Source organism: Vicugna pacos, chromosome 11, assembly GCF_048564905.1.
Source record: "Vicugna pacos chromosome 11, VicPac4, whole genome shotgun sequence".
Lineage (NCBI taxonomy): Eukaryota > Metazoa > Chordata > Mammalia > Artiodactyla > Camelidae > Vicugna > Vicugna pacos.
In genome coordinates this window covers 42,963,860-42,978,272 of record NC_132997.1, presented here as the reverse complement: position 1 = coordinate 42,978,272, position 14,413 = coordinate 42,963,860, and the positions used below count along the sequence as shown (strand labels likewise).

Below are 14,413 nucleotides of genomic sequence, written 5' to 3'. Positions count from 1 at the left end.
CCCATTTCTGGAGACTTGGTTTTCTCATCAGTAAAATATAGATATAAAGTCCTACTCATCGATGCTAAGAGATAATGATAAAAGCACGTGTACTTTATACACCAGGAAAGCAGTGTGTATGTAGATAATTATTTGTGGTGTTAAATATCACTGTGACTCGGCCTTATTCTTGGTCAGTAAGACACTGTCTACAATTCAGACTCTTTATGATCATTTACGGTCAAATGTTATTCTTTTCTAACAGAGCTGCTGTGAGTGGGTGATAAGGAAGGGGGTAGAGGGCACGTGTGGAATTGTCTGTATAATCAGCAGGCCTTTTTCCAGGCACTGTGTCCGGGAGACCAGGCCCTCTCTGGGCTGAGTTGCGCAGGTTCTCAGGCAGCCTCAGCAGTCCTTGGAAGAAAGGTGCTTACAAGTCACTCTTCCATAGTCAGATAGATTCCTGGGAACATTGTAGCCGTGCCTCATTCAGTTCTGTTGCCCAGGGTTCCAAACACAGTTCTCTGAGCTTTCTAGTAAGTAGAAATAGAAGTCCAAGGTTCTTGATTGTCCAACAATGCATCTTAAGCATTTAAGAAAAGTCTATCCATCTTGGAAGGGGGCCATGAGTTCCAAAGTCAGGGTGACGCCATGTGACAGCAGCTAAGGTGAGAGCAGCCAGGAGCCCTCATCACAGCTTCTGGGAGGCAGGAACCTCACTGATTATTCCTCCTGCAAAAGTTTGCATGGCATCAGTTCCCTCGTAAATACTCAGTGGGTGGAGGAATTTCAAGGAGGTGTTCGTTATCAAGGAACTAGATGAATTCCGTGGGTCAGCTCAGTTCTCTGAGTTTCCATTTCTACGAAATGAGGGCTCCAGGGTGCTTTCTGTGTAGCCTGTATGTCAGGCACACAAGCCTCCTACACAGACCAAAAATTGTTCTGTAAAGACAGAAAGTGCATAAAATTTGGTTATGTATACACTGCTTGGAGTAGTGCACAGAGCATGATCACTACAATGCATTTGCTGTTTTTATTATTCTTGGTGATCTGGTGTGGGCTTATTTATATTCTGATTGATAATTTTACTGTAAACTCACGCTCTGAATGTTGTCCCATCTTTTTACCCCTAAAAGGTAATGCTGTTGCCTATAGTCGGAAGGAAGCCATATTATCCTAGATAAATAGCCTCAGAGGGCAAAAGGGTACATGGAGTCCCTGTACTTTTTAGCTAAGATAATAATGCTGTCCTAGGATGTAAGCAATTCTGATAAACTGTTTCCCTTTCTAGAAGAATTTGTCTTTAATTCTTTACTCCCGAAATATGTAATTATTGTAAACAAAACAGAAGCAATAACTAAATTGTTCATTGATACAGCTGCTTTGTTTAAATTGCTCTTCAAGTCTTAGGGGATTCTTTATAATATTACACTGACATAGTCTGATCAAAAGAGAGGACATTTAATTACAAATGTGCCAAGCAGCTAGAGTTTGGAAGTCAATGGATATTTTGTCCACAATACCAATGTTACCTTATAAAAATAAAAACATTCTTGTTCCCTTAAAAGCCTCTGCTTCTAATCACTCAGCTTCAATAAGCTATCCCTTCGCTATTACTTCATATTCACTGAAAATATGGAAAAGAAATACTGAAACCCTTGCTTCAGGAAACACATAGCTTATCTGGCTACTTTCATGATTTTTTCAGATGCTAGATGGAAGAAAAAAATATAGAAACACTATTTCCCTGGGTAGTGATCAAAAAAAGGGGGGGGCAGATTTTATCTTTGCAATCGCTCCTAGGAGGAAAGACAAAATAAAAGATGGTTTAGAAGGAAAGAATAACATTTGTAATTCTTGGCTGTCTTATTAGTAAGAAACTAGAAAAATTCTTGACATATGGATAACAACACTACACATGCTGACTGTTTGAGTGGGTATAATTCCAGTACGCAGTTCCAGTAAGCAAAGGAGATTCGAAAACCCCGAACTTCCTACGCAATCGGAACTTATCAACATACTTTAATTTGGGGAAAGGCTATATTTTTATCTGAGTTTGAAAGAAGTGTGTGTTCATTTATTTGTTTACTCACTCATTCATTCACCCTTTCCTCTAGTTTGAATTTACAGAATATCAGTTGGATGTAAGATCTTGAATCCAACTGTAATGTATTTTAAATAACTCAAGAAAGGATAAGTAAGGGTATATACTAGTTATTTAATCTATTCACTTGTTCATTTGTTCCATAAAGCCTAGCAGATTGTACGCTGCCAAGCTTCTTAACCCTAAACCAAAACTATGGAGCAAATTTGTGGGACTTCCTGAAGTCTTCCTTCCCCAGAGCCTAATATGGGATGTTGGTTGCAGCTCTGCTTAACTCTTCACGATAAGATGGGTTCTGGGAGCTGATTCACTGAACACATAGTTCATGGTCTGAGTACAGAGGTTGGGAAATTCTCTCAAATGAAAATGTAAGTCATCAGATAAACCAGTCTGTCTTCTCACACATCAAAATTGTAATACAGATATGTATTTGAAGCCCTTAAAATCAGTTATCTTAGATTAGAAGTAGTTTTTGGCATTTTATGTAAAACCTTGATTTTCTCATCTATCTGCACGTGCATTAACGTATAGAATGCCAGACAGCCGGATAGTGGGTTCTCACACAGCAGGGTGCTGTCTGTTGTGTACTGTTAGGACCACTGCTTATAAAACTAGGATTTTTAGATGGGGGCCGAGGAAGAAATCCATGCATACTGTCTACAACGTTACAAGTTCTGCTGTATTAATCTAGTCCCCAAAATATACTTTTTTTCCCCCTTTCAAAAATCAGTGCCCAGAATCTTGGTTTTTGAACGTGTGTGTGTGTGTGTGTGTGTGTGTGTGTGTGTGTGTGCGCGCGTGCGCGCATGAGTGTGGAGAAGTAGAATAATGAAACACACTCCTGTCGTGAAACTTCGGGAATTATTCTGATGGAAGGTTCCCTAAGCCTTTGTTTCCTTATGTGCAAAATAGGGCTAGGAGTTGGAAAAGGCAAGAAAATGGATGAGTCCCAGAGCCTCCAGAAGGAACACAGTCCTGTCGACACCTTGATTTCCTTACCTGCAAAAATGTCGGGAAGTCTTGTAGGTATTGGAAATACAATAGTGAACAAGGAAAAAGATTGCATAAATGATGAATATATGCATTCCGAGCACTCCGCTGCTACGGTGCACCCCCAGGTGGGACAATTGGTGCTGTTTTGGGGGCTGGTAGTGATACTAGTTATATGGCTACAGTGCGGTGGTGGTAGTAATCCTAGTACTACTACTAGTAATAGTAGTAGTAACACCACTACTAGTAAAGCATCAGTAGCAGCGGTGACAGCAGCAGATCAGTCACTACTGACCCTTGTACCAGCCTGGATATTTCCAGACACACCGACGTCCACTTCTGGTAACCGGTGCCTGCCCACCCAGTACCTAACACGCAGCAGCAATGTAGATACTTACCGGGTGGAAACACTGACTGTGTCTACATGATTTTGTAATTGACAACTGGAAGAAAGACAGGCAGAAAGAGAACTCAGGCTATCACGATGGGATTACTCATCCTTCGTATTTCTCACAAGGACTGGAAAGATAGGAAAGGAGGAGGAGAGGAGCGGGGGAGATTGCTAACATTATCTGGCAAATATGTCCACTGTGTGATCTGATCCTAGCTTCTCATAAGTCTTATGAGGACATAGGAACAGAGAGGCTGAAGTGGCTTTCCCAGGGTCACACAGCTAGTACGGTGGTGGATTTAGACATAGGATCGGGCCTGTTGGTCTCCAAAGTCCTCTCTCTTTCCTTATACCCCCAGGTAAAGCTGAGAACTTCTTTTAGGTTAAGTTAACGCTCAAGAGTTTAGAGTTGAAAGCTTCAGAGAAAGAGTGTGCAATATCCGTGTCCTATTGCCACTGAAGAAGGAAAGGGGGCATTAAATTGAACTGAGCCAAGTTCAGTTTCAGTTAAACAAAAGAGGCAGGCTGAACCGCAGGGCTGAGGTCCAGGGCGGGCAGCTTGAGCTTGGCAGTATCTAGATATGGTTGCAGTTGCAACTGTTGGATCCAGAATGGCCTGCAGAAAGACCTAGACTCTGGGCAGAAAACCTCCACTGCTTCCTCTTGTGGGAAGGAGTTTAACAAACAGGATTTTGGAGGACTTTAGCCTAAAGCTGTCGGTGCTATCCTTGTTGTTTAGAATGGTTTTGATTTCTCATAAGGAGTTAAGTCACGAGTTATCTGAAATCACTTCTGTCATGAACTGTCCACTCTCTCTTGCGGTGTTTTAATCAGCTCTCCACGATTTCTGGGTCTATACTTGAGATTAAAAAGAAAGATCTTGGTGAAATCTACTTAAGGAGATCAACTGCCTTGTTAAAGAATAGTGGCTATTTTGATGGGAAGCCTTTAAATAGTGGTTATTGAGGAGCAAACCTTTAATTAGGACAAAAAAAAAAGTTGGCTTTTTCAGCAGGGAACTGGTAAAGGAGGTGCCCTTAGAAGAAAGAGTAATGTGAGTAGGAAACATAAAATAATCAGTCGGGTTACCTTTGAAAGGTAACTATTGTGACGGGGAAGCTGTAGAACCCCTTTCAGGAGCTTTTTCTGTGACACGTACTAAGTGTCTTAAGGAGATGCAAAGTACATTTTACTTCACGTAAAGTCAACAATAATGAATTAATTCAGTGTCTTCTGTATAAGAAATGATATTCAGTTCTGCTAAAAATTTAGAGTGAGATATAAGTCATCTTTCATAAGAACGTAAAACTTACAGATGGAAATAATAAACATACAATCACGAGTATAGCGGCAATGAAAGGTAAAATCAAGTATTTCCTGAAGCCCTCCTGTGTCACCTATCAGGTGTGTGTAATTGTTTTTATTTTAAAGAGGAAGAAACAGCAGCTTAGATGGGTTGTACAGTTTGCCCAAGTTCACACAGGTATTGGTTCAGAGATAAGAGGCAGATTCAATTCTGACTCATTCCAAAGCCAGAACTGCATCCACTAAACCACTTGACTCACATAAGACAGTTATTTGGAGGTACGGGCTGAGGTGTCAGGTCTTTAAGGAAGAGGTAGCATTCAGTGTATGCTTTGGAGACAGAGTTATGACAAATGGAATTTTAGACTGTGGTCATTCCAGACTGGCAGTTTGTTGGAGCTACATTACAGTTAGAATCAAGACCTTACATCCAACTGATATTCTGTAAATTCACCCTAGAGGACAAAGGGTGAATGAAGGAGGGAGTGGAGGAATAAATGAACCCATAACCCAGGGGTATGTGGCTCTTGATCAGTTTCCCCGGAGTGACTAGCATTTGAGAAACTGAAGGAAAACACATCCACATATCAAAGTTAGCACAGAGTTCACTGACCGCTTTTGAGAGAACACTTCCATATACCTCCTTCCGTCAACGAACAGTTGCTATTGAGTGAATATTATACAAGTCATATCATAATTCCTTGGAAATCATATTATCTACATATGTGTAGATGAAGCTCACCTCTCCTCTGGTCAGGGTGCCCTGATTGAATCCACATGTATAATTTGTTAAATCAAGATCAATGGTTTAAATGTCAAGGTCTCTACCAAAGGGGCTGATAGGTTCCTGTCTTTTACTGAAGCCCCCTTAGTAAGTGAAGAAGCCATGGTCTTACAAGAGGGATGGACATGGACTGATCTGACTAGAAGAAAAACACATGTCAGAAAAATGACTGAATGCTGTTAGACAATATAAACTCTCATCCTCAAAAGTCCTTTAGCCGAAAGCACATTTGTGGGCAACAAGCTTTTCATGTTGATTGATGTGGGATCTACACACAGGGTGATGTTTTTAGATTAGATAAAGGCATGGTGGGGAGGACATGAATGTCAAGATGGAGGAGTTGGACTAACGGGGTAATTTGGTTATTTGGGGGAGAGAAAATAATAATTGCAGCTGTGCTTTAGAAAGAACATCTGTGAGTCATATGTAGGATGGATTGTAAAGAGGAGAGTGAGGACAGAGGCACCAGCCAGAAGGCTGTTGGAAAAGTTCAAGCAGAGCTAGGAGAACTTCAGGTTAAGTCAGTTGTAATGGAAGAAGAGCTGAATTTGGATTCTAATGGGGATTCTGTTTCCACAGAAGGGCGCAGCAGGTTGGAAGGAGCTGGTAAGGCAGAAGAAACCATCAACACTGCCTGTCAGTATTTGAGCTTTAGTAATTCCGCTTGGTTTGTGTTTGGATATAGTAATTAACATTTTATTTATTTATTCACTTGTTTTTATTGAAGTATAGTTGATATACAAAATTATTTGTTATGGGTGTACAGTATAGTGAGTCACAATTTTTAAAGGTTACACTCTATTTAGAGTTATTATAAAATATTGGCTATATTCCCTGTGCTGTACAACATACCTTTGTAGTTCATTTTATATAAAATAGTTTGTACCTCTTAATCCCCTTCCCCTGTCCCTCTCCCTCACTGGTAACTACTAATTTATTCTCTGTATCTGTGAGTCTGTTTCTTTTTTGTTATATTCACTCATTTATTGTATTTTTTTGATTCCACGTGTAAGTGATATCACACAATGTCTGAGTTATTTCACTTAGCATAACACCCTCCAAGTCCATCTGTGTTGTTGCAGATGGCAAAATTTCATTCTTTTTTATGGCTGAGTAGTGTTCCATTGTGTGGGGGTGTGTGTGTGTGTGACATCTTTATCCATTCATCTATTGATGGACACTTAGATTTAAAGATGAAAGTACCTTACTCTCTTCTGAAGAGTAATGGCAAGATATAGTCACTGTGCAAGATCTTTAGAGATACTTTACATGGTAGCATTGCTTGGAAATATGACTTTGTCAAGCAAGAACGTATCCATCTTTCACAGGTGGTCTAACATTAACAAAGATCATAAGAGATACATACAATCAGCAGGTAAAATTAATAAATTATAATACAAAATAAAATAGGCTGTCTTAGTATGGATAGGTTTAGTCCCCTTTCTTCCTTTAGATTATTCCACCATGGAAAACCAAATCATGAGAAGCAAAAGCAGAATGTTCCTTGGTGGACAAGGAATCCAAGCAATGAAAGTTGAATGGGTCAGATATTTAACAACGGTGGGGTGCATTCATCTGCCCACAGAAATGGCCCTGCCCGTATGGCAAGCAATTAAAATCTCTCAGCAAGTCTCTGTTTTCCTGCATTGGTCAGGACAGGCTGAGTTTTGCCATGATAATAAGTGAGTCCAAAATCTTAATGACTTAAAATGCAGATGGTTCTTTGTTGCTCAAGCTACATGTTCATTGCACTCTGGCTCTCTGTCTGATCCATGATATAGTTACTTCGTTATTAGAGTGATGGAGCAGCCTCTGTCCAGATCACTGCTGGTTGTCATGGTAGAGAGAAAAGAGACGTGTTGAACTGCTCTTCAAGTTGCTGCAAAGGATGTATCTCTCTTTAGCCCATACTCCATTAGATGAAGCAAATTTTATATCCTCCCTGAGTTCAACCAGGCAGGGATGAGTGAGGACGGAATAGTGCCTCTCACAGGGCACTAGAATATCTAGCATTTTGGAATGCAGTCTGTTACACTAGGTCAGGTTTGGATGGCAACTGAAATTTTGTCTCTGACTTTTTTTTTTTTCTTCCTTATTTAAACTTTGATTATTTTCTTACATTAAATAAAAATGCACCAATGAGGTTACAGTAAGCTCTTTTTAGAGTGAGAAATTTTCTAACTCATTAAGGAAACGTCGTGTGTCTCTTCTTTGATTCACTGAAGTGGACTGTTTAATTCAGTTCAGAATGTAACGAGCTTACATTTTGAAGTCCACCTCACTCACTGTATAACCCACGCGTTAACAGGACCTTATAGAATCTGAGGGGCTGACAGGTTATACAAGCTATGTATTGGTCAGGATAACTGCTGTTATTGTGTAGTTAGTTTGTAGTAAGCAGCTCAGTGTCTTGATACAAGAAAAGTGTCTTTCTTGTTCATATCATAGTCTGACGGCGGTCTGGGAGTATCTCCTCTGTGCCGGGTATCTTCTCTTAGACCCTCCACCTTCTCTCCCACTCTCTACCTTGGTGTGTGCCCCAGAGGCTGTCCTCGTTAGATTTCACCGCTGGGTTCCTCTGCTGTCTGTTTCTGTTGTGTTTGGCCAGTGGAGGACAACCACAGAAGGTTGACTGAGAACAGGAGGACAGAATAGGTTGGAGTCCTTACTTCTTTTGTGCACTCTCTGCAGGCAGCTTGCTTCTTTCAAAGGAAAATGCTCCAGTCAAGTGGCGTTCTTCTTACAACTCTCCCTCTCTGGCTTCTGAAATCTGCTTGCTTCATTTGCCTCTTCAGGTCTAGGAGGGGGACTGTCTCCCCATTGTTGGGAACCCTGGGGCACTGCATCGTTCTTCACTGCTATCAGTAAAACTTGTCCTCACCTATGTAACTTGTTCCTTTGCATCCTCTTCAATTTCTCAGTCTGTGTGAGTCACATGGTATTTACTAGGACTCATATACATTCTCAAAGCAGTGGTCTGGGGATTCCAGCTCCTTCCATCTTGTGATGCTACCATCTTAGACACGTGAACGCTGAGGTTGTTGCAGGAGAAGAGGCAGACTGTGGACACTTCAACAGGGTTTTGTGGCCAGCCCTGTACATGCAGATACTGCTGCCCACATCTCATTGACCGGAACCTAGTTCCATGGCCCCAGCATAACTGAAATGAAGTCTTCTTGTGGATTCAAAGGGTGGGAAAAAAATGGGATTTGCTGAGCACAGCACTGTCTGTGTCACAAGTGGAGGTGAATGGTAGGTAGGTGCAAATGTTAAAATGAACTCAGAAGGATGATATTAAAGACATACGGGAGAAGCTTGGAGGATGCTTACCATAATGCCGAACTCAGCCCGGTGCATCTCCCCACCTCTCACCCAGATGTCCTGACATTCACAGGTAGCACTGTCCTTCTCCAGCTTCCCCAGGCTCTGACCTTCAGTATCATTTTGGATTCTCCCTCTTCCTCTGTTTATAGATTGTTAGGCCTAGTCCTACAGATTTCAGTCCTCTGGTTCTTCTGAGTCCCACCTGTTCCTTTCCATTTTAATAAACAGTGGGCTGGTTCGATGTGCTAGGGGAAGCTGTACAAATGAGTGAGAATCGTTGGAGAGAGATTCTGTGGAAAGAAGACAGCAAACGGCAGACTGTCAGCTGTGTCCACAAACACGGAAGCAAAAAGAGATGCCATTAAGGGAGAGCAAGAAGGCTCAGTGAGAGGTTTAAGAATTGGCACAAAATCATGAAAGGCAGTGAAGTCTAAGAAGAGGGGCAGACTCAAAGGTGACAACTTCGGGCAGACGTGAGGGGACACATAGAGAGGAAGTTTGGGTGTTCACGCTCACGTTTCCACCAACGCTGGCCTGGACCCGGGGACCGGGAGGTGACCCTGCACAGCCGCTCTGACGAGGAGGGAGTTTCAGAGCCTTGAGTGCCTGCCTTCCTGTCGCTGTCATGCTGGCTTCCTTTCCAACCTCAGCACGACAGTTTACCTTGTTCCTTCCCCAAAGGTCTCACTTTCTTCTTTACCTTCTACCACATCTATTTTTCAACTCCAGAAATAACTACTTCCTCCTTTCTGTTTTTGAATCATACCTTATTTGTGCGTTTTAACCGCAGTTGGGCCCCAATCATTACTCCATAGGACTTTGATTCTTACTGATTTTCTCTTCCGATGGCAGATGCTCTGTTAACCACGCACACACCATTCAGTGAAGCTCTGCTTCTCTTCCTTCTGCCTAAAACCTCTTCGCTTCTTTGACTCCTTTGTAGATCGAAGAAAGTGGAGCCCTTTCTTTCTAAGGAGTATGTTGCTGTTCACCCTCTTCTCATCCCCAAAATCACCTGGACGTCTCCTATTTAATTTGCGTCTTCAAAGATTCATTTTTCCATTATTGTTCAGGAATTAAGAACAGAGTTAGAACAAATAATTAGAAATCTCCATGACCACCTTTGAACAACACATTTGGTCCCTTCCCCACCAGAGCCTGGCAGTTTGCTAAACAAATGATTGTTATCATTGGTGTAATAGCCAATTCTTCTCATTTTCCCCAGCTGACCCTCTGCTGGAATCGCTAATAAGCTGCAGAAATGGACAGTGGCGGGCAGGAGGTATGGCTAGAACGGGAGGCCTTGCTAATCCATGGGCAGCGTGTCTAGGGATGAACATGTTGCAGGAATCGTCCTGTCTCCTGGGGTAGGATCCCCCATCTTTTCTAATCTCCCCGATACCAGGGTTACTGTGTACAGACTGAACCACCCTTGGGGACTGTTCATTGCTTTCTGTTTGGCTTTCCCTTTGGGCTGGCAGAAGTCATTGCCTGCTTTCCAATGTCTAGATGCTTTGAAGGTATGCTGTGTTTTGTAGGAAGCTCTGTGACCTTTACACAAAGCTACATATTAAAATATTGTGGTCAATTTTTAAACGTATTCTAAATTTCTTCTCTGTCTGTAAATTCATCCTCATCTTTATCCCCCAAGTAGGAGGAATAGTGCATTTGCAAACTGATCACATGGCACACTTGCGAGGTACGTTCCCATACTCTGTGTAATTTAGGCCTCAAACCAAACAGTGAGGTTGACATCATGAATACCGTGTTGCAGATAAGGAAACTGTAGCCGGGAGAGACTCGGGGCCTTGACTAGTGGGCTCTGGTGCTTTGCAGTTACCATGCTTGGATGCTAAGTCCCTTGGTCTGCATTTCTGCTTTCCTAATTGCTTTTGACAAAAGGAAGCAGGAACATGCTGGAGGAGCAATAGGCTTTCCAGATGAGTTGCTGGACTAAATGCCCTTGAAGGTTTGTTCCAGGCTGGATGTCTCTGGTTCTCTCCTGATTTAGTGCGGCAGTGCTGGACAGTCAATGTAACTGTCCTGGCTGAGTGAGAGAGCCGCTGGCTGACTCAATTCTTCTTTTCAGCCGTCATTTTTTAGTATCTTCCATCCCAAGGCCTCCAAGGGAAATGTATATTCACTTGCACTTAGAGCTCGGTAGTAAAGAGCACGGGCAGCTTACTTCTGGGTGAGCAACACAGCTCCTTTCTGCCCCGCAGCCCCTTATTCATAACATGGAGTGAATAACATACCTACCTGTAGAATTTCTGTGACAGTACACATGTAAAGTGCTTAGAACGGTGCCTGGCAGACAGTGAGTTCTCAATAGACACCAGCTGGCTTTATTTTGTGTAAAAATAGAAAAGCTGTGTAAGGAATTTGTCATTAAAAAAATGATTAGCATCAATTGATTTATTAAAGTTGCTTATAGTATTTGACCATGAATTTTTGAGAAATATTTTGTAGGGACTAGCTCATTTAACCCAAACTATCAGATAGTAACAATTATTATTATCGTTTAATAGGTGAGGAAACTGAGGCACAAGGAAGTTATTTAACTTCAGTCTTGTAGATATAAATTACATAAGAAAGAATCAAACAGGTTTGGAGAGAGGCAATAGTTCTAAATAATATACTTAGCCTTTCTGGTCTATCTTAGATTAAACAATGATTAAATAAAATTAGAAGCGTTTTACTTTTATTTTTTTTAATGGAGGTACTGGGGATTGAACCCAGGACCTTATGCATGCCAAGCACACACTCTACCACTGAGCTATATACCCTCCCCTCAAAAAATAAAATTGGAAGCCTTTTAAATGCATTCGGGAATAGCATCTTAGAATTGCACCTGTATTCCATCTCTACTATAATCAGACATTTAAAATTATCTGCCTCGATAAGTCACCGTCATGAACAAAATCATCAGTAACGAGAGTAGATCTTGCAGTGAGTTTTTATTATGAGGCACTTTCATTGTCTCACCTAAAACTGGAAGAGCCTGGAACGCAGAAGGATATGCCGCACCCTTAGCCGTAATGCTCTCCCACCTTGCTCTTCGTTTTGTCCATTAGGTAAAAGAACATTCAGAACATCCGTTTGGTGATCTTTATTCTTCGGTCTTCCCTGAACCAGTGTCAGTGGATAGGAGGAAAACTATTTAAGACACATGTGAGAGAAAAAAAAAAAAAACCTACAGGAGAGTTAAGTAAGAAAGATTATTTTCAAAAACAAAACCATCTAGCTTTTAGCTAATTCATCACAGAGATAAAGCAACAGTTTCATGCCTCATAACAATTTAATAAATATTACTAAAATATGGCAGCCGCCACCACGACTCGTTAGCAAGCTGTTTGTGTAATATAAAGTTATCCAGAGTTATTCTGGGGAGTTGGTTTGTCAGCGTAGTACACACCATCATCTCTGAAGAAAGTCAGGAACATATGGTCCGTGCGCATCAGCTAACCCCTGGGGATTGCACCAGAATCCCTCTTCTCACTGCTCCATGACATTGAGAGGAGAGATGGAGAGAAGATAAGGGGGGGAAAGAGCGGTGGGAAGAGGAACATTGATTACTCGAACCGTAAAATCGCACTTGGAAGTGTAAATCAAGAATCACAGAGTTAACATCTTCAAGGAATCTGTTAAGATACAAGTTGAACACTGCAACATCGGAAGTCTCCAGAATACAAATTCTGGATCTTGGCACACAGTTAAATTAATCATTTCAGTAACCGCAGTAAAATGCTGCAGATAGCATGCTACTGGCCCACATAAATGAGTCGAATGCCATCTATTTATCAAAATCAACATTCCTTTGAACGTATTTTCAATGTTTGAAATCCTGAAGTTTACATACATATTAAGCCATCTCTCTCAAAAGGAATATGATATATTTTCTAATGTAAAGAGGCCTGTCTTGTCCCAATTAAATCTGTTTGAATAGAAAACTGTAGAGCTAACCACATCTTTCGGTGATCATTTATGTGTGAGTAGAATTATGTACTTTAAGGATTATGCTTATTTAATAAGCATCCCTGCTCCCTGGAATTGAGTGATCAGAACCTTTTTTTCACCCAATGATATTACCATTAAATTCTGGAATAACTCTAACGGCACAGGATAAGGCCTGGCTATTAGTAGGAACAGTAAAATAATAGGTCAGTACTTTGCATTTTGGACCGTCTTTCTAATGGAAACATGATCTCAGGAGTACATTTTCCACACAGTTCGGTAGGGCTCTTAGGAATGCATTGTTTTTGTTTATTTGGAAAACTTTTAAAGGAGGTATTATTTTATCACGATTATGTTTGTGTTCTTTCATTTTAATTTGCTCTAAAATCCTTTCGGTCTCACATGATACCGTGCATCTGGGTCAGATACTGCCCCAAACCTTCCCCCATGCAGAGCCAACCCTGGGTCATTTGAAAAGTGTGGCTTTGTAACCATTTTGTAAGTAAATGTAATTAATGAAAAAAGCAAGGGCATGTGCTTAAAATAGATAAAATATCTGTGTATTCTTTTTACTTAAAATTTGGATTACTTCAAGGACGACTTAGATTAGGATGTATCCATATTGATACGGATATAGATATTTATGTACATGTAAATGAAAGTTTCCTGAGAAAATAAATAAACTGAGAAGTACAGGAAGCAAACTGGAATATGACGACGCTATATCCAGACAAGAGGCTTTGTATAGCGAAAAAGAGAACATTACATTTGCTGACTGTAAAGATTTGAAAAATCGAGTTAATATTACATTTATTTAGGCCTCTGAGGCTCAGTCAGGCTGTTCTCAATGAGTCTATTTTAAGGTGAAGTTATTACAGGCTGGCTCCCATCTCACAGAAATTATTTGAAGTCGTTCTGTGTGGCAACAGCCCGCCTCATGTGATTGCACTCTGAAGCACTCCAGCTAGAAGGCGGCTGTGTGACTCGAAATTTAAATATAAAGCAAATTCAGTCAGGGGCCAGGGTGCCAGCCTGCTGGACGGCCGTACTGGGAGGAGGGAGAGGTGAAGGGCAGGGGGCCGAGTGGAGACTGGGATGTGCGAAAGGGAAGACTTCAAACTTGGGGGCTGGAAGAGACCGGGTGAGGCAAGAAGCGATGTGTTGCGAACTGAATAATTCATGATGCAGGACTAATTTTGACTCTGGAGAAAATTGCTTTCTCACTGTGCCAAAAGCCAGGCAGTGAGACCAAAAATCAAGGAGGAAGCTAAATGGAAGGGGAAAAAACACCCAGAATCAGCACAATATCAAAAGGACAGCTTGTCTAGGGCTGCGAGTGTTGTCAGAACACGTGCATGCACATTTGAAACCTTACCTAGAGTTGAGTATTCGTGTTTGTGCACATACTGATTGGAATGCAATAACAGGTAAATATTTTATAATTATCTTCAAAAATAGCTCCTTGGTATTATCGCAGAGACTTCCAGTGAGGAAATAAGCATTCGTGTTTTTCATTGGCACTTGGTGAAAACACACTGCACGTCTTGGTATATAGTATAAGGGATCCATCATCATTTGGTAC

General features: G+C 41.3%; 1 protein-coding gene and 1 non-coding gene across 14 annotated transcripts in view; one reads left to right on the top strand and one right to left on the bottom strand.

Annotated features, from left to right (window-relative positions):
- NRG3 (neuregulin 3) overlaps positions 1 to 14,413 on the top strand; it is a 940,531-nt gene that overhangs the window by 285,966 nt on the left and 640,152 nt on the right. The window lies entirely within an intron of this gene.
- On the bottom strand, positions 11,592 to 11,666 carry TRNAA-GGC (transfer RNA alanine (anticodon GGC)). The gene has a single exon. It is a non-coding gene; the product is annotated as a tRNA-Ala (tRNA).